Genomic DNA, 20,456 nt, shown 5'->3' with positions numbered 1-20,456 from the left:
CAGATTTAGGTGTGAGATCACCATCACTGCAGATATAGGTGTGAGAGCACTATTACTGCAGATATAGGTGCAAGATCACTATCACTGCAGATATATGTGTGAGATTGCCATCACTGCAGATATTGGTGTGAGATGACTATCACTGCAGATATAAGAGTGAGATCACTCTCACTGCAGATAAATATGTGAGATCTCTATCACTGTATATCACTTTCACTGCAGATATAGATGTGATATCACTATCACTGCAGATATAGGTGTGAGATTACCATTACTTCAGATACAGGTGTGAGATCACCATTACTTCAGAAATAGGCGTGAGATCACTATCACTGCAGATATGTGTGAGATCACAATCACTGCAGATATTGCTTCAGATACAGGTGTGACATCACAATCACTGCAGATATAGGTGAGATCAACATCACTGCAGATATAGGTGTGAGATCACTATTGCTGCAGATATAGGTGTGAGATCTCTATCACTGTAGATATTGGTGTTAGATCACTATCACTGCAGATATAGGTTTGAGATCACTATCACTGCAGATATTACTTCAGATATAGGTATGAGATCCCTATAACTGCAGATATAGGTGTGAGATCACCATTACTTCAGATATAGGTGTGAGATCACTGTCACTGCAGATTTAGGTGTGAGATCACCATCACTGCAGATATAGGTGTGAGAGCACTATTACTGCAGATATAGGTGCAAGATCACCATCACTGCAGATATAGGTGTGAGATCACCATCACTGCAGACATAGGTGTGAGATCATTATCACTGCAAATATAGGTGTGAGATCATCATTACTTGAGATATAGGTGTGAGATCACTATCACTGCAGATACAGGTGTGAGATCACCATCACTGCAGATATAGGTGTGAGATCACCATCACTGCAGATATTGTTGTGAGATCACAATCACTGCTGATATAGGTGTGAGATCATTATCATGGCAGATATAAGTGTGAGATCTCTATCACTGTATATATTGGTGTGAGATGACTATCACTGCATATATAGGTTTGAGATCACTATCACTGCAGATATTAATTCAGAGATAGGTGTGAAATCACTATCACTGCAGATATAGGTGTGAGATCACTCTCACTGCAGATATAGGTGTGAGATCACTATTGCTGCAGGTATAGGTGTGAGATCACTATCACTGCAGATATAGGTGTGAGATCACCACCAATGCAGATATAGGTGTGAGATCACTATCACTGCAGATATAGGTGTGAGATGACCATCACTGCAGATATAGGTGTGAGATCAGCATCACTGTAGATGTAGGTGTGAGATCACTATCACTGCAGATATAGGCGTGAGATCACCATCACTGCAGATATAGGTATGAGATTATTATTACTGTAGATATAGGTGTGAGATCACCATTACTTCAGATATAGGTGTGAGATCACTATCACTTCATATATAGGTGAGATCACCATCACTGCAGATATGGGTGAGAGATCACTATCACTGCAGAGATAGGTGTGAGCTCACTATCACTGCAGATATAGGTATAAGATCACCATCACTGCAGATATAGGTGTGAGATCACTATCACTGCACGTATAGGTGTAAGATCACCATCACTGCAGTGATAGGTGTGAGATCACTATCACAGCAGATATAGGTGTAAGATCACCATCACCGCAGATACAGGTGTGAGATCTCTAAATAATAATAATAATAATAAAGCATTTTATAAAGCGCATGGCTGCACAACTGTGTATCCCCGCGCTAATTGCTGACAAAAAACTCCTTACAGCTCACCGAGACAGAGAGACAGGGAGATGTTAATAAGGGAAGAGATGAGTTTTTAGTTTAGCTCTAAAGGGAATTTCTGATGGTTCCATTCTCAGATGAACTGGCAGGGCATTCCAATGCTTTGCTCCAAGAAAACTAAAGGAGCGACCGCCCAGTCTTGCTCTATTGATCCGGGGAAGTTTGAATTGTGACATACCCGAGGATCTGAGGTTTCTGGTAGGGCGGTGGATAGTTAGAAGATTTCTCAAATAAGTGGGTCCTTTGTTGTGTGCAATTCTGTGGGCATAGCAGAGAGCCTTAAATCTGATTCTTTCTCTAACTGGAAGCCAGTGAAGCTTGGACAAGGTTGCTGTAGCGGATGTTCTTTTTGGTAGACCTAGTACCATGCGGGCAGCCGCATTTTGAATGCATTGAAGCTGGTGCAGTTGTTTTTGGTTCGCACCTAAAAGGAGAACGTTTCCATAATCCAGGTGGGGCGTTATCAGTGCATGCACTAACGTTTTCCTTGCTTCAATGGGAACAAGATCAATAGTCTTACGTAAAATTTTTAACGTGCCCATACATTTGCCAATTGTTTTATTGACTTGTGTTCTTCCCGACAAATCCGAGTCAATCATTATTCCTAGGTTTTTGACCCTTTCGACTGGGTGGGGGCAATCGCCCAGAGTAGTAGGCCACCAAGCCTGGGACCATATGGAGGTTTTATTCCCTACCACTAGCACCTCCGTTTTGTCGCCATTCAAACGGAGGCAGTTATTATCCATCCAGGTGGCGACCGCTGCCATGCAGCTAGAAAAATTGGTGGCAAATTTTTCGCTGTCTGGGGTGAGTTTGAACATGAGCTGGGTGTCGTCAGCATAACTGACAATGCCCACCCCAAAATTCTCTACGACTCGAGCTAGGGGTTCCATATAGATGTTAAACAGGGTAGGGCTCAAACTAGAGCCCTGAGGGACCCCATAGCTGATGTCGCGAGAAGATGATTTGAAGGGTGGGCAATGTATATGGAATGATCTTTTGGAGAGAAAAGATTTAAACCAGGCAAGGCATGATCCCTTACTCCAATGTCTGATAGTCGGGACAACAGGGTGTCATGAAGCACAGTGTCGAAAGCTGCACTTAAGTCAAGCATGACAAGTGCAGCTGTCTCCCCCTCATCTACCATCTTGCGAATGCACTCTGTGGAGTAAAGAACCGCCGACTCCGTGGAGTATCCAGGTCTAAAACCAGATCTCTATCACTGTAGATATTGGTGTCAGATCACTATCACTGCAGCTATAGGTTTGAGATCACTATCACTGCAGATATTACTTCAGATATAGGTGTGAGATCCCTATCACTGCAGATTTAGGTATGAGATCACCATCACTGCAGATATAGGTGTGAGATCACCATCACTGCAGATATAGGTGTGAGATCATTATCACTGCATATATAGGTGAGATCACCATTACTGCAGATATGGGTGAGAGATCACTATCACTGCAGAGATGGGTGTGAGCTCACTATCACTGCAGATATAGGCGTGAGATCACCATCACTGCAGATATAGGTATGAGATTATTATTACTGTAGATATAGGTGTGAGATCACCATTACTTCAGATATAGGTGTGAGATCACTATCACTGCATATATAGGTGAGATCACCATCACTGCAGATATGGGTGAGAGATCACTATCACTGCAGAGATGGGTGTGAGCTCAGTATCACTGCAGATATAGGTGTAAGATCACCATCACTGCAGATATAGGTGTGAGATCACTATCACTGCACGTATCGGTGTAAGATCACCATCACTGCAGAGATAGGTGTGAGATCACTATCACTGCAGATATAGGTGTAAGATCACCATCGCTGCAGATATAAGTGTGAGATCACTTTCACTGCAGAGATAGGTGTGAGATCACTATCACAGCAGATATAGGAGTAAGATCACCATCACTGCAGATATAGGTGTGAGATCTCTATCACTGTAGATATTGGTGTTAGATCACTATCACTGCAGCTATAGGTTTGAGATCACTATCACTGCAGATATTACTTCAGTTACAGGTGTGAGATCCCTATCACTGCAGATTTAGGTATGAGATCACCATCACTGCAGATATAGGTGTGAGGTCACCATCACTGCAGATATAGGTGTGAGATCATTATCACTGCAAATATAGGTGTGAGATCATCATTACTTGAGATATAGGTGTGAGATCACGATCACTGCAGATACAGGTGTGAGATCACCATCACTGCAGATATAGGTGTGAGATCACCATCACTGCAGATATTGTTGTGAGATCACAATCACTGCTGATATAGGTGTGATATCACTATCACTGCACGTATAGGTGTAAGATCACCATCACTGCAGAGATAGGTGTGAGATCACTATCACTGCAGATATAGGTGTAAGATCACCATCGCTGCAGATATAAGTGTGAGATCACTATCACTGCAGTGATAGGTGTGAGATCACTATCACTGCACGTATAGGTGTAAGATCACCATCACTGCAGAGATAGGTGTGAGATCACTATCACTGCAGATATAGGTGTAAGATCACCATCACTGCAGATATAAGTGTGAGATCACTATCACTGCAGTGATAGGTGTGAGATCACTATCACAGCAGATATAGGAGTAAGATCACCATCACTGCAGATATAGGTGTGAGATCTCTATCACTGTAGATATTGGTGTTAGATCACTATCACTGCAGCTATAGGTTTGAGATCACTATCACTGCAGATATTACTTCAGTTATAGGTGTAAGATCCCTATCACTGCAGATTTAGGTATGAGATCACCATCACTGCAGATATAGGTGTGAGGTCACCATCACTGCAGATATAGGTGTGAGATCATTATCACTGCAAATATAGGTGTGAGATCATCATTACTTGAGATATAGGTGTAAGATCACTATCACTGCAGATACAGGTGTGAGATCACCATCACTGCAGATATAGGTGTGAGATCACCATCACTGCAGATATTGTTGTGAGATCACAATCACTGCTGATATAGGTGTGAGATCACTATCATGGCAGATATAAGTGTGAGATCTCTATCACTGTAGATATTGGTGTGAGATGACTATCACTGCAGATATAGGTTTGAGATCACTATCACTGCAGATATTAATTCAGAGATAGGTGTGAAATCACTATCACTGCAGATATAGGTGTGAGATCAATATCACTGCAGATATAGGTGTGAGATCACTATTGCTGCAGGTATAGGTGTGAGGTCACTATCACTGCAGATATAGGTGTGAGATCACCACCAATGCAGATATTGGTGTGAGATCACTATCACTGCAGATAAAGGTGTGAGATCTCTATCACTGCAGATATTGGTGTGAGATCAGCATCACTGCAGATGTAGGTGTGAGATCACTATCTCTGCAGATATAGGCGTGAGATCACCATCACTGCAGATATAGGTATGAGATTATTATTACTGTAGATATAGGTGTGAGATCACCATTACTTCAGATATAGGTGTGAGATCACTATCACTGCATATATAGGTGAGATCACCATTACTGCAGATATGGGTGAGAGATCACTATCACTGCAGAGATGGGTGTGAGCTCACTATCACTGCAGATATAGGCGTGAGATCACCATCACTGCAGATATAGGTATGAGATTATTATTACTGTAGATATAGGTGTGAGATCACCATTACTTCAGATATAGGTGTGAGATCACTATCACTGCATATATAGGTGAGATCACCATCACTGCAGATATGGGTGAGAGATCACTATCACTGCAGATGTAGGTGTGAGATCACTATCACTGCACGTATAGGTGTAAGATCACCATCACTGCAGAGATAGGTGTGAGATCACTATCACTGCAGATATAGGTGTAAGATCACCATCACTGCAGATATTGTTGTGAGATCACAATCACTGCTGATATAGGTGTGAGATCACTATCACTGCAGATATAGGTGTAAGATCACCATCGCTGCAGATATAAGTGTGAGATCACTATCACTGCAGTGATAGGTGTGAGATCACTATCACAGCAGATATAGGAGTAAGATCACCATCACTGCAGATATAGGTGTGAGATCTCTATCACTGTAGATATTGGTGTTAGATCACTATCACTGCAGCTATAGGTTTGAGATTCACTGCAGATATTACTTCAGTTACAGGTGTGAGATCCCTATCACTGCAGATTTAGGTATGAGATCACCATCACTGCAGATATAGGTGTGAGGTCACCATCACTGCAGATATAGGTGTGAGATCATTATCACTGCAAATATAGGTGTGAGATCATCATTACTTGAGATATAGGTGTGAGATCACTATCACTGCAGATACAGGTGTGAGATCATCATCACTGCAGATATAGGTGTGAGATCACCATCACTGCAGATATTGTTGTGAGATCACAATCACTGCTGATATAGGTGTGAGATCACTATCACTGCACGTATAGGTGTAAGATCACCATCACTGCAGAGATAGGTGTGAGATCACTATCACTGCAGATATAGGTGTAAGATCACCATCGCTGCAGATATAAGTGTGAGATCACTATCACTGCAGTGATAGGTGTGAGATCACTATCACTGCACGTATAGGTGTAAGATCACCATCACTGCAGAGATAGGTGTGAGATCACTATCACTGCAGATATAGGTGTAAGATCACCATCGCTGCAGATATAAGTGTGAGATCACTATCACTGCAGTGATAGGTGTGAGATCACTATCACAGCAGATATAGGAGTAAGATCACCATCACTGCAGATATAGGTGTGAGATCTCTATCACTGTAGATATTGGTGTTAGATCACTATCACTGCAGCTATAGGTTTGAGATCACTATCACTGCAGTTATTACTTCAGTTATAGGTGTGAGATCCCTATCACTGCAGATTTAGGTATGAGATCACCATCACTGCAGATATAGGTGTGAGGTCACCATCACTGCAGATATAGGTGTGAGATCATTATCACTGCAAATATAGGTGTGAGATCATCATTACTTGAGATATAGGTGTGAGATCACTATCACTGCAGATACAGGTGTGAGATCACCATCACTGCAGATATAGGTGTGAGATCACCATCACTGCAGATATTGTTGTGAGATCACAATCACTGCTGATATAGGTGTGAAATCACTATCATGGCAGATATAAGTGTGAGATCTCTATCACTGTAGATATTGGTGTGAGATGACTATCACTGCAGATATAGGTTTGAGATCACTATCACTGCAAATATTAATTCAGAGATAGGTGTGAAATCACTATCACTGCAGATATAGGTGTGAGATCAATATCACTGCAGATATAGGTGTGAGATCACTATTGCTGCAGGTATAGGTGTGAGGTCACTATCACTGCAGATATAGGTGTGAGATCACCACCAATGCAGATATTGGTGTGAGATCACTATCACTGCAGATAAAGGTGTGAGATCTCTATCACTGCAGATATTGGTGTGAGATCACCATCACTACAGATATTGGTGTGAGATCACTATCACTGCAGATATAGGTGTCAGAGCATCATCACTTCAGATATAGGTGTGAGATCACTATCACTGCACATATAGGTGTAAGATCACCATCACTGCAGAGATAGGTGTGAGATCACTATCACTGCAATTATAGGTGTAAGATCACCATCACTGCAGATATAAGTGTGAGATCACTATCACTGCAATTATAGGTGTAAGATCACCATCACTGCAGATATAAGTGTGAGATCACTATCACTGCTGAGATAGGTGTGAGATCACTATCACAGCAGATATAGGTGTAAGATCACCATCACCGCAGATACAGGTGTGAGATCTCTATCACTGTAGATATTGGTGTTAGATCACTATCACTGCAGCTATAGGTTTGAGATCACTATCACTGCAGATATTACTTCAGATATAGGTGTGAGATCCCTATCACTGCAGATTTAGGTATGAGATCACCATCACTGCAGATATAGGTGTGAGATCACCATCACTGCAGATATAGGTGTGAGATCATTATCACTGCATATATAGGTGAGATCACCATTACTGCAGATATGGGTGAGAGATCACTATCACTGCAGAGATGGGTGTGAGCTCACTATCACTGCAGATATAGGCGTGAGATCACCATCACTGCAGATATAGGTATGAGATTATTATTACTGTAGATATAGGTGTGAGATCACCATTACTTCAGATATAGGTGTGAGATCACTATCACTGCATATATAGGTGAGATCACCATCACTGCAGATATGGGTGAGAGATCACTATCACTGCAGAGATGGGTGTGAGCTCAGTATCACTGCAGATATAGGTGTAAGATCACCATCACTGCAGATATAGGTGTGAGATCACTATCACTGCACGTATCGGTGTAAGATCACCATCACTGCAGAGATAGGTGTGAGATCACTATCACTGCAGATATAGGTGTAAGATCACCATCGCTGCAGATATAAGTGTGAGATCACTATCACTGCAGAGATAGGTGTGAGATCACTATCACAGCAGATATAGGAGTAAGATCACCATCACTGCAGATATAGGTGTGAGATCTCTATCACTGTAGATATTGGTGTTAGATCACTATCACTGCAGCTATAGGTTTGAGATCACTATCACTGCAGATATTACTTCAGTTACAGGTGTGAGATCCCTATCACTGCAGATTTAGGTATGAGATCACCATCACTGCAGATATAGGTGTGAGGTCACCATCACTGCAGATATAGGTGTGAGATCATTATCACTGCAAATATAGGTGTGATATCATCATTACTTGAGATATAGGTGTGAGATCACGATCACTGCAGATACAGGTGTGAGATCACCATCACTGCAGATATAGGTGTGAGATCACCATCACTGCAGATATTGTTGTGAGATCACAATCACTGCTGATATAGGTGTGAGATCACTATCACTGCACGTATAGGTGTAAGATCACCATCACTGCAGAGATAGGTGTGAGATCACTATCACTGCAGATATAGGTGTAAGATCACCATCGCTGCAGATATAAGTGTGAGATCACTATCACTGCAGTGATAGGTGTGAGATCACTATCACTGCACGTATAGGTGTAAGATCACCATCACTGCAGAGATAGGTGTGAGATCACTATCACTGCAGATATAGGTGTAAGATCACCATCGCTGCAGATATAAGTGTGAGATCACTATCACTGCAGAGATAGGTGTGAGATCACTATCACAGCAGATATAGGAGTAAGATAACCATCACTGCAGATATAGGTGTCAGATCTCTATCACTGTAGATATTGGTGTTAGATCACTATCACTGCAGCTATAGGTTTGAGATCACTATCACTGCAGATATTACTTCAGTTACAGGTGTGAGATCCCTATCACTGCAGATTTAGGTATGAGATCACCATCACTGCAGATATAGGTGTGAGGTCACCATCACTGCAGATATAGGTGTGAGATCATTATCACTGCAAATATAGGTGTGAGATCATCATTACTTGAGATATAGGTGTGAGATCACTATCACTGCAGATACAGGTGTGAGATCACCATCACTGCAGATATAGGTGTGAGATCACCATCACTGCAGATATTGTTGTGAGATCACAATCACTGCTGATATAGGTGTGAGATCACTATCACTGCACGTATAGGTGTAAGATCACCATCACTGCAGAGATAGGTGTGAGATCACTATCACTGCAGATATAGGTGTAAGATCACCATCGCTGCAGATATAAGTGTGAGATCACTATCACTGCAGTGATAGGTGTGAGATCACTATCACTGCACGTATAGGTGTAAGATCACCATGACTGCAGAGATAGGTGTGAGATCACTATCACTGCAGATATAGGTGTAAGATCACCATCGCTGCAGATATAAGTGTGAGATCACTATCACTGCAGTGATAGGTGTGAGATCACTATCACAGCAGATATAGGAGTAAGATCACCATCACTGCAGATATAGGTGTGAGATCTCTATCACTGTAGATATTGGTGTTAGATCACTATCACTGCAGCTATAGGTTTGAGATTCACTGCAGATATTACTTCAGTTACAGGTGTGAGATCCCTATCACTGCAGATTTAGGTATGAGATCACCATCACTGCAGATATAGGTGTGAGGTCACCATCACTGCAGATATAGGTGTGAGATCATTATCACTGCAAATATAGGTGTGAGATCATCATTACTTGAGATATAGGTGTGAGATCACTATCACTGCAGATACAGGTGTGAGATCATCATCACTGCAGATATAGGTGTGAGATCACCATCACTGCAGATATTGTTGTGAGATCACAATCACTGCTGATATAGGTGTGAGATCACTATCACTGCACGTATAGGTGTAAGATCACCATCACTGCAGAGATAGGTGTGAGATCACTATCACTGCAGATATAGGTGTAAGATCACCATCGCTGCAGATATAAGTGTGAGATCACTATCACTGCAGTGATAGGTGTGAGATCACTATCACTGCACGTATAGGTGTAAGATCACCATCACTGCAGAGATAGGTGTGAGATCACTATCACTGCAGATATAGGTGTAAGATCACCATCGCTGCAGATATAAGTGTGAGATCACTATCACTGCAGTGATAGGTGTGAGATCACTATCACAGCAGATATAGGAGTAAGATCACCATCACTGCAGATATAGGTGTGAGATCTCTATCACTGTAGATATTGGTGTTAGATCACTATCACTGCAGCTATAGGTTTGAGATCACTATCACTGCAGATATTACTTCAGTTATAGGTGTGAGATCCCTATCACTGCAGATTTAGGTATGAGATCACCATCACTGCAGATATAGGTGTGAGGTCACCATCACTGCAGATATAGGTGTGAGATCATTATCACTGCAAATATAGGTGTGAGATCATCATTACTTGAGATATAGGTGTGAGATCACTATCACTGCAGATACAGGTGTGAGATCACCATCACTGCAGATATAGGTGTGAGATCACCATCACTGCTGATATAGGTGTGAAATCACTATCATGGCAGATATAAGTGTGAGATCTCTATCACTGTAGATATTGGTGTGAGATGACTATCACTGCAGATATAGGTTTGAGATCACTATCACTGCAGATATTAATTCAGAGATAGGTGTGAAATCACTATCACTGCAGATATAGGTGTGAGATCAATATCACTGCAGATATAGGTGTGAGATCACTATTGCTGCAGGTATAGGTGTGAGGTCACTATCACTGCAGATATAGGTGTGAGATCACCACCAATGCAGATATTGGTGTGAGATCACTATCACTGCAGATAAAGGTGTGAGATCTCTATCACTGCAGATATTGGTGTGAGATCACCATCACTACAGATATTGGTGTGAGATCACTATCACTGCAGATATAGGTGTCATAGCATCATCACTTCAGATATAGGTGTGAGATCACTATCACTGCACATATAGGTGTAAGATCACCATCACTGCAGAGATAGGTGTGAGATCACTATCACTGCAATTATAGGTGTAAGATCACCATCACTGCAGATATAAGTGTGAGATCACTATCACTGCAATTATAGGTGTAAGATCACCATCACTGCAGATATAAGTGTGAGATCACTATCACTGCTGAGATAGGTGTGAGATCACTATCACAGCAGATATAGGTGTAAGATCACCATCACCGCAGATACAGGTGTGAGATCTCTATCACTGTAGATATTGGTGTTAGATCACTATCACTGCAGCTATAGGTTTGAGATCACTATCACTGCAGATATTACTTCAGATATAGGTGTGAGATCCCTATCACTGCAGATTTAGGTATGAGATCACCATCACTGCAGATATAGGTGTGAGATCACCATCACTGCAGATATAGGTGTGAGATCATTATCACTGCATATATAGGTGAGATCACCATTACTGCAGATATGGGTGAGAGATCACTATCACTGCAGAGATGGGTGTGAGCTCACTATCACTGCAGATATAGGCGTGAGATCACCATCACTGCAGATATAGGTATGAGATTATTATTACTGTAGATATAGGTGTGAGATCACCATTACTTCAGATATAGGTGTGAGATCACTATCACTGCATATATAGGTGAGATCACCATCACTGCAGATATGGGTGAGAGATCACTATCACTGCAGAGATGGGTGTGAGCTCAGTATCACTGCAGATATAGGTGTAAGATCACCATCACTGCAGATATAGGTGTGAGATCACTATCACTGCACGTATTGGTGTAAGATCACCATCACTGCAGAGATAGGTGTGAGATCACTATCACTGCAGATATAGGTGTAAGATCACCATCGCTGCAGATATAAGTGTGAGATCACTATCACTGCAGAGATAGGTGTGAGATCACTATCACAGCAGATATAGGAGTAAGATCACCATCACTGCAGATATAGGTGTGAGATCTATATCACTGTAGATATTGGTGTTAGATCACTATCACTGCAGCTATAGGTTTGAGATCACTATCACTGCAGATATTACTTCAGTTACAGGTGTGAGATCCCTATCACTGCAGATTTAGGTATGAGATCACCATCACTGCAGATATAGGTGTGAGGTCACCATCACTGCAGATATAGGTGTGAGATCATTATCACTGCAAATATAGGTGTGATATCATCATTACTTGAGATATAGGTGTGAGATCACGATCACTGCAGATACAGGTGTGAGATCACCATCACTGCAGATATAGGTGTGAGATCACCATCACTGCAGATATTGTTGTGAGATCACAATCACTGCTGATATAGGTGTGAGATCACTATCACTGCACGTATAGGTGTAAGATCACCATCACTGCAGAGATAGGTGTGAGATCACTATCACTGCAGATATAGGTGTAAGATCACCATCGCTGCAGATATAAGTGTGAGATCACTATCACTGCAGTGATAGGTGTGAGATCACTATCACTGCACGTATAGGTGTAAGATCACCATCACTGCAGAGATAGGTGTGAGATCACTATCACTGCAGATATAGGTGTAAGATCACCATCACTGCAGATATAAGTGTGAGATCACTATCACTGCAGTGATAGGTGTGAGATCACTATCACAGCAGATATAGGAGTAAGATCACCATCACTGCAGATATAGGTGTGAGATCTCTATCACTGTAGATATTGGTGTTAGATCACTATCACTGCAGCTATAGGTTTGAGATCACTATCACTGCAGATATTACTTCAGTTATAGGTGTAAGATCCCTATCACTGCAGATTTAGGTATGAGATCACCATCACTGCAGATATAGGTGTGAGGTCACCATTACTGCAGATATAGGTGTGAGATCATTATCACTGCAAATATAGGTGTGAGATCATCATTACTTGAGATATAGGTGTGAGATCACTATCACTGCAGATACAGGTGTGAGATCACCATCACTGCAGATATAGGTGTGAGATCACCATCACTGCAGATATTGTTGTGAGATCACAATCACTGCTGATATAGGTGTGAGATCACTATCATGGCAGATATAAGTGTGAGATCTCTATCACTGTAGATATTGGTGTGAGATGACTATCACTGCAGATATAGGTTTGAGATCACTATCACTGCAGATATTAATTCAGAGATAGGTGTGAAATCACTATCACTGCAGATATAGGTGTGAGATCAATATCACTGCAGATATAGGTGTGAGATCACTATTGCTGCAGGTATAGGTGTGAGGTCACTATCACTGCAGATATAGGTGTGAGATCACCACCAATGCAGATATTGGTGTGAAATCACTATCACTGCAGATATAGGTGTGAGATCAATATCACTGCAGATATAGGTGTGAGATCACTATTGCTGCAGGTATAGGTGTGAGGTCACTATCACTGCAGATATAGGTGTGAGATCACCACCAATGCAGATATTGGTGTGAGATCACTATCACTGCAGATAAAGGTGTGAGATCTCTATCGCTGCAGATATAAGTGTGAGATCACTATCACTGCAGTGATAGGTGTGAGATCACTATCACTGCACGTATAGGTGTAAGATCACCATCACTGCAGAGATAGGTGTGAGATCACTATCACTGCAGATATAGGTGTAAGATCACCATCACTGCAGATATAAGTGTGAGATCACTATCACTGCAGTGATAGGTGTGAGATCACTATCACAGCAGATATAGGAGTAAGATCACCATCACTGCAGATATAGGTGTGAGATCTCTATCACTGTAGATATTGGTGTTAGATCACTATCACTGCAGCTATAGGTTTGAGATCACTATCACTGCAGATATTACTTCAGTTATAGGTGTAAGATCCCTATCACTGCAGATTTAGGTATGAGATCACCATCACTGCAGATATAGGTGTGAGGTCACCATTACTGCAGATATAGGTGTGAGATCATTATCACTGCAAATATAGGTGTGAGATCATCATTACTTGAGATATAGGTGTGAGATCACTATCACTGCAGATACAGGTGTGAGATCACCATCACTGCAGATATAGGTGTGAGATCACCATCACTGCAGATATTGTTGTGAGATCACAATCACTGCTGATATAGGTGTGAGATCACTATCATGGCAGATATAAGTGTGAGATCTCTATCACTGTAGATATTGGTGTGAGATGACTATCACTGCAGATATAGGTTTGAGATCACTATCACTGCAGATATTAATTCAGAGATAGGTGTGAAATCACTATCACTGCAGATATAGGTGTGAGATCAATATCACTGCAGATATAGGTGTGAGATCACTATTGCTGCAGGTATAGGTGTGAGGTCACTATCACTGCAGATATAGGTGTGAGATCACCACCAATGCAGATATTGGTGTGAGATCACTATCACTGCAGATAAAGGTGTGAGATCTCTATCACTGCAGATATTGGTGTGAGATCAGCATCACTGCAGATGTAGGTGCGAGATCACTATCACTGCAGATATAGGCGTGAGATCACCATCACTGCAGATATAGGTATGAGATTATTATTACTGTAGATATAGGTGTGAGATCACCATTACTTCAGATATAGGTGTGAGATCACTATCACTGCATATATAGGTGAGATTACCATTACTGCAGATATGGGTGAGAGATCACTATCACTGCAGAGATGGGTGTGAGCTCACTATCACTGCAGATATAGGCGTGAGATCAGCATCACTGCAGATGTAGGTGCGAGATCACTATCACTGCAGATATAGGCGTGAGATCACCATCACTGCAGATATAGGTATGAGATTATTATTACTGTAGATATAGGTGTGAGATCACCATTACTTCAGATATAGGTGACAGATCACTATCACTGCATATATAGGTGAGATCACCATCACTGCAGATATGGGTGAGAGATCACTATCACTGCAGATGTAGGTGTGAGATCACTATCACTGCACGTATAGGTGTAAGATCACCATCACTGCAGAGATAGGTGTGAGATCACTATCACTGCAGATATAGGTGTAAGATCACCATCGCTGCAGATATAAGTGTGAGATCACTATCACTGCAGAGATAGGTGTGAGATCACTATCACAGCAGATATAGGAGTAAGATTACCATCACTGCAGATATAGGTGTGAGATCTCTATCACTGTAGATATTGGTGTTAGATCACTATCACTGCAGCTATAGGTTTGAGATCACTATCACTGCAGATATGACTTCAGTTACAGGTGTGAGATCCCTATCACTGCAGATTTAGGTATGAGATCACCATCACTGCAGATATAGGTGTGAGGTCACCATCACTGCAGATATAGGTGTGAGATCATTATCACTGCAAATATAGGTGTGAGATCATCATTACTTGAGATATAGGTGTGAGATCACTATCACTGCAGATACAGGTGTGAGATCACCATCACTGCAGATATAGGTGTGAGATCACCATCACTGCAGATATTGTTGTGAGATCACAATCACTGCTGATATAGGTGTGAGATCACTATCACTGCACGTATAGGTGTAAGATCACCATCACTGCAGAGATAGGTGTGAGATCACTATCACTGCAGCTATAGGTTTGAGATCACTATCACTGCAGATATTACTTCAGTTACAGGTGTGAGATCCCTATCACTGCAGATTTAGGTATGAGATCACCATCACTGCAGATATAGGTGTGAGGTCACCATCACTGCAGATATAGGTGTGAGATCATTATCACTGCAAATATAGGTGTGAGATCATCATTACTTGAGATATAGGTGTGAGATCACTATCACTGCAGATACAGGTGTGAGATCATCATCACTGCAGATATAGGTGTGAGATCACCATCACTGCAGATATTGTTGTGAGATCACAATCACTGCTGATATAGGTGTGAGATCACTATCACTGCACGTATAGGTGTAAGATCACCATCACTGCAGAGATAGGTGTGAGATCACTATCACTGCAGATATAGGTGTAAGATCACCATCGCTGCAGATATAAGTGTGAGATCACTATCACTGCAGAGATAGGTGTGAGATCACTATCACAGCAGATATAGGAGTAAGATCACCATCACTGCAGATATAGGTGTGAGATCTCTATCACTGTAGATATTGGTGTTAGATCACTATCACTGCAGCTATAGGTTTGAGATCACTATCACTGCAGATATTACTTCAGTTACAGGTGTGAGATCCCTATCACTGCAGATTTAGGTATGAGATCACCATCACTGCAGATATAGGTGTGAGGTCACCATCACTGCAGATATAGGTGTGAGATCATTATCACTGCAAATATAGGTGTGAGATCATCATTACTTGAGATATAGGTGTGAGATCACTATCACTGCAGATACAGGTGTGAGATCACCATCACTGCAGATGTAGGTGTGAGATCACCATCACTTCAGATATTGTTGTGAGATCACAATCACTGCTGATATAGGTGTGAGATCACTATCACTGCACGTATAGGTGTAAGATCACCATCACTGCAGAGATAGGTGTGAGATCACTATCACTGCAGATATAGGTGTAAGATCACCATCGCAGCAGATATAAGTGTGAGATCACTATCACTGCAGTGATAGGTGTGAGATCACTATCACTGCACGTATAGGTGTAAGATCACCATCACTGCAGAGATAGGTGTGAGATCACTATCACTGCAGATATAGGTGTAAGATCACCATCGCTGCAGATATAAGTGTGAGATCACTATCACTGCAGTGATAGGTGTGAGATCACTATCACAGCAGATATAGGAGTAAGATCACCATCACTGCAGATATAGGTGTGAGATCTCTATCACTGTAGATATTGGTGTTAGATCACTATCACTGCAGCTATAGGTTTGAGATCCCTATCACTGCAGATATTACTTCAGTTACAGGTGTGAGATCCCTATCACTGCAGATTTAGGTATGAGATCACCATCACTGCAGATATAGGTGTGAGGTCACCATCACTGCAGATATAGGTGTGAGATCATTATCACTGCAAATATAGGTGTGAGATCATCATTACTTGAGATATAGGTGTGAGATCACTATCACTGCAGATACAGGTGTGAGATCACCATCACTGCAGATATAGGTGTGAGATCACCATCACTGCAGATATTGTTGTGAGATCACAATCACTGCTGATATAGGTGTGAGATCACTATCACTGCACGTATAGGTGTAAGATCACCATCACTGCAGAGATAGGTGTGAGATCACTATCACTGCAGATATAGGTGTAAGATCACAATCGCTGCAGATATAAGTGTGAGATCACTATCACTGCAGTGATAGGTGTGAGATCACTATCACTGCACGTATAGGTGTAAGATCACCATCACTGCAGAGATAGGTGTGAGATCACTATCACTGCAGATATAGGTGTAAGATCACCATCACTGCAGATATAAGTGTGAGATCACTATCACTGCAGTGATAGGTGTGAGATCACTATCACAGCAGATATAGGAGTAAGATCACCATCACTGCAGATATAGGTGTGAGATCTCTATCACTGTAGATGTTGGTGTTAGATCACTATCACTGCAGCTATAGGTTTGAAATCACTATCACTGCAGATATTACTTCAGTTATAGGTGTAAGATCCCTATCACTGCAGATTTAGGTATGAGATCACCATCACTGCAGATATAGGTGTGAGGTCACCATCACTGCAGATATAGGTGTGAGATCATTATCACTGCAATTATAGGTGTGAGATCATCATTACTTGAGATATAGGTGTGAGATCACTATCACTGCAGATACAGGTGTGAGATCACCATCACTGCAGATATAGGTGTGAGATCACCATCACTGCAGATATTGTTGTGAGATCACAATCACTGCTGATATAGGTGTGAGATCACTATCATGGCAGATATAAGTGTGAGATCTCTATCACTGTAGATATTGGTGTGAGATGACTATCACTGCAGATATAGGTTTGAGATCACTATTGCTGCGGGTATAGGTGTGAGGTCACTATCACTGCAGATATAGGTGTGAGATCACCACCAATGCAGATATTGGTGTGAGATCACTATCACTGCAGATAAAGGTGTGAGATCACCATCGCTGCAGATATAAGTGTGAGATCACTATCACTGCAGTGATAGGTGTGAGATCACTATCACTGCACGTATAGGTGTAAGATCACCATCACTGCAGAGATAGGTGTGAGATCACTATCACTGCAGATATAGGTGTAAGATCACCATCGCTGCAGATATAAGTGTGAGATCACTATCACTGCAGTGATAGGTGTGAGATCACTATCACAGCAGATATAGGAGTAAGATCACCATCACTGCAGATATAGGTGTGAGATTTCTATCACTGTAGATATTGGTGTTAGATCACTATCACTGCAGCTATAGGTTTGAGATCACTATCACTGCAGATATTACTTCAGTTACAGGTGTGAGATCCCTATCACTGCAGATTTAGGTATGAGATCACCATCACTGCAGATATAGGTGTGAGGTCACCCTCACTGCAGATATAGGTGTGAGATCATTATCACTGCAAATATAGGTGTGAGATCATCATTACTTGAGATATAGGTGTGAGATCACTATCACTGCAGATACAGGTGTGAGATCACCATCACTGCAGATATAGGTGTGAGATCACCATCACTGCAGATATTGTTGTGAGATCACAATCACTGCTGATATAGGTGTGAGATCACTATCACTGCACGTATAGGTGTAAGATCACCATCACTGCAGAGATAGGTGTGAGATCACTATCACTGCAGATATAGGTGTAAGATCACCATCGCTGCAGATATAAGTGTGAGATCACTATCACTGCAGTGATAGGTGTGAGATCACTATCACTGCACGTATAGGTGTAAGATCACCATCACTGCAGAGATAGGTGTGAGATCACTATCACTGCAGATATAGGTGTAAGATCACCATCGCTGCAGATATAAGTGTGAGATCACTATCACTGCAGTGATAGGTGTGAGATCACTATCACAGCAGATATAGGAGTAAGATCACCATCACTGCAGATATAGGTGTGAGATCTCTATCACTGTAGATATTGGTGTTAGATCACTATCACTGCAGCTATAGGTTTGAGATCACTATCACTGCAGATATTACTTCAGTTATAGGTGTGAGATCCCTATCACTGCAGATTTAGGTATGAGATCACCATCACTGCAGATATAGGTGTGAGGTCACCATCACTGCAGATATAGGTGTGAGATCATTATCACTGCAAATATAGGTGTGAGATCATCATTACTTGAGATATAGGTGTGAGATCACTATCACTGCAGATACAGGTGTGAGATCACCATCACTGCAGATATAGGTGTGAGATCACCATCACTGCAGATATTGTTGTGAGATCACAATCACTGCTGATATAGGTGTGAGATCACTATCATGGCAGATATAAGTGTGAGATCTCTATCACTGTAGATATTGGTGTGAGATGACTATCACTGCAGATATAGGTTTGAGATCACTATCACTGCAGATATTAATTCAGAGATAGGTGTGAAATCACTATCACTGCAGATATAGGTGTGAGATCAATATCACTGCAGATATAGGTGTGAGATCACTATTGCTGCAGGTATAGGTGTGAGGTCACTATCACTGCAGATATAGGTGTGAGATCACCACCAATGCAGATATTGGTGTGAGATCACTATCACTGCAGATAAAGGTGTGAGATCTCTATCACTGCAGATATTGGTGTGAGATCACCATCACTACAGATATTGGTGTGAGATCACTATCACTGCAGATATAGGTGTCAGAGCATCATCACTTCAGATATAGGTGTGAGATCACTATCACTGCACATATAGGTGTAAGATCACCATCACTGCAGAGATAGGTGTGAGATCACTATCACTGCAATTATAGGTGTAAGATCACCATCACTGCAGATATAAGTGTGAGATCACTATCACTGCAATTATAGGTGTAAGATCACCATCACTGCAGATATAAGTGTGAGATCACTATCACTGCTGAGATAGGTGTGAGATCACTATCACAGCAGATATAGGTGTAAGATCACCATCACCGCAGATACAGGTGTGAGATCTCTATCACTGTAGATATTGGTGTTAGATCACTATCACTGCAGCTATAGGTTTGAGATCACTATCACTGCAGATATTACTTCAGATATAGGTGTGAGATCCCTATCACTGCAGATTTAGGTATGAGATCACCATCACTGCAGATATAGGTGT

This window comes from Triturus cristatus, chromosome 1_1 (genome assembly GCF_964204655.1).
Source record: "Triturus cristatus chromosome 1_1, aTriCri1.1, whole genome shotgun sequence".
NCBI classification, from domain to species: Eukaryota; Metazoa; Chordata; class Amphibia; order Caudata; family Salamandridae; genus Triturus; species Triturus cristatus.
Note: the sequence above shows the minus strand (reverse complement) of the source record.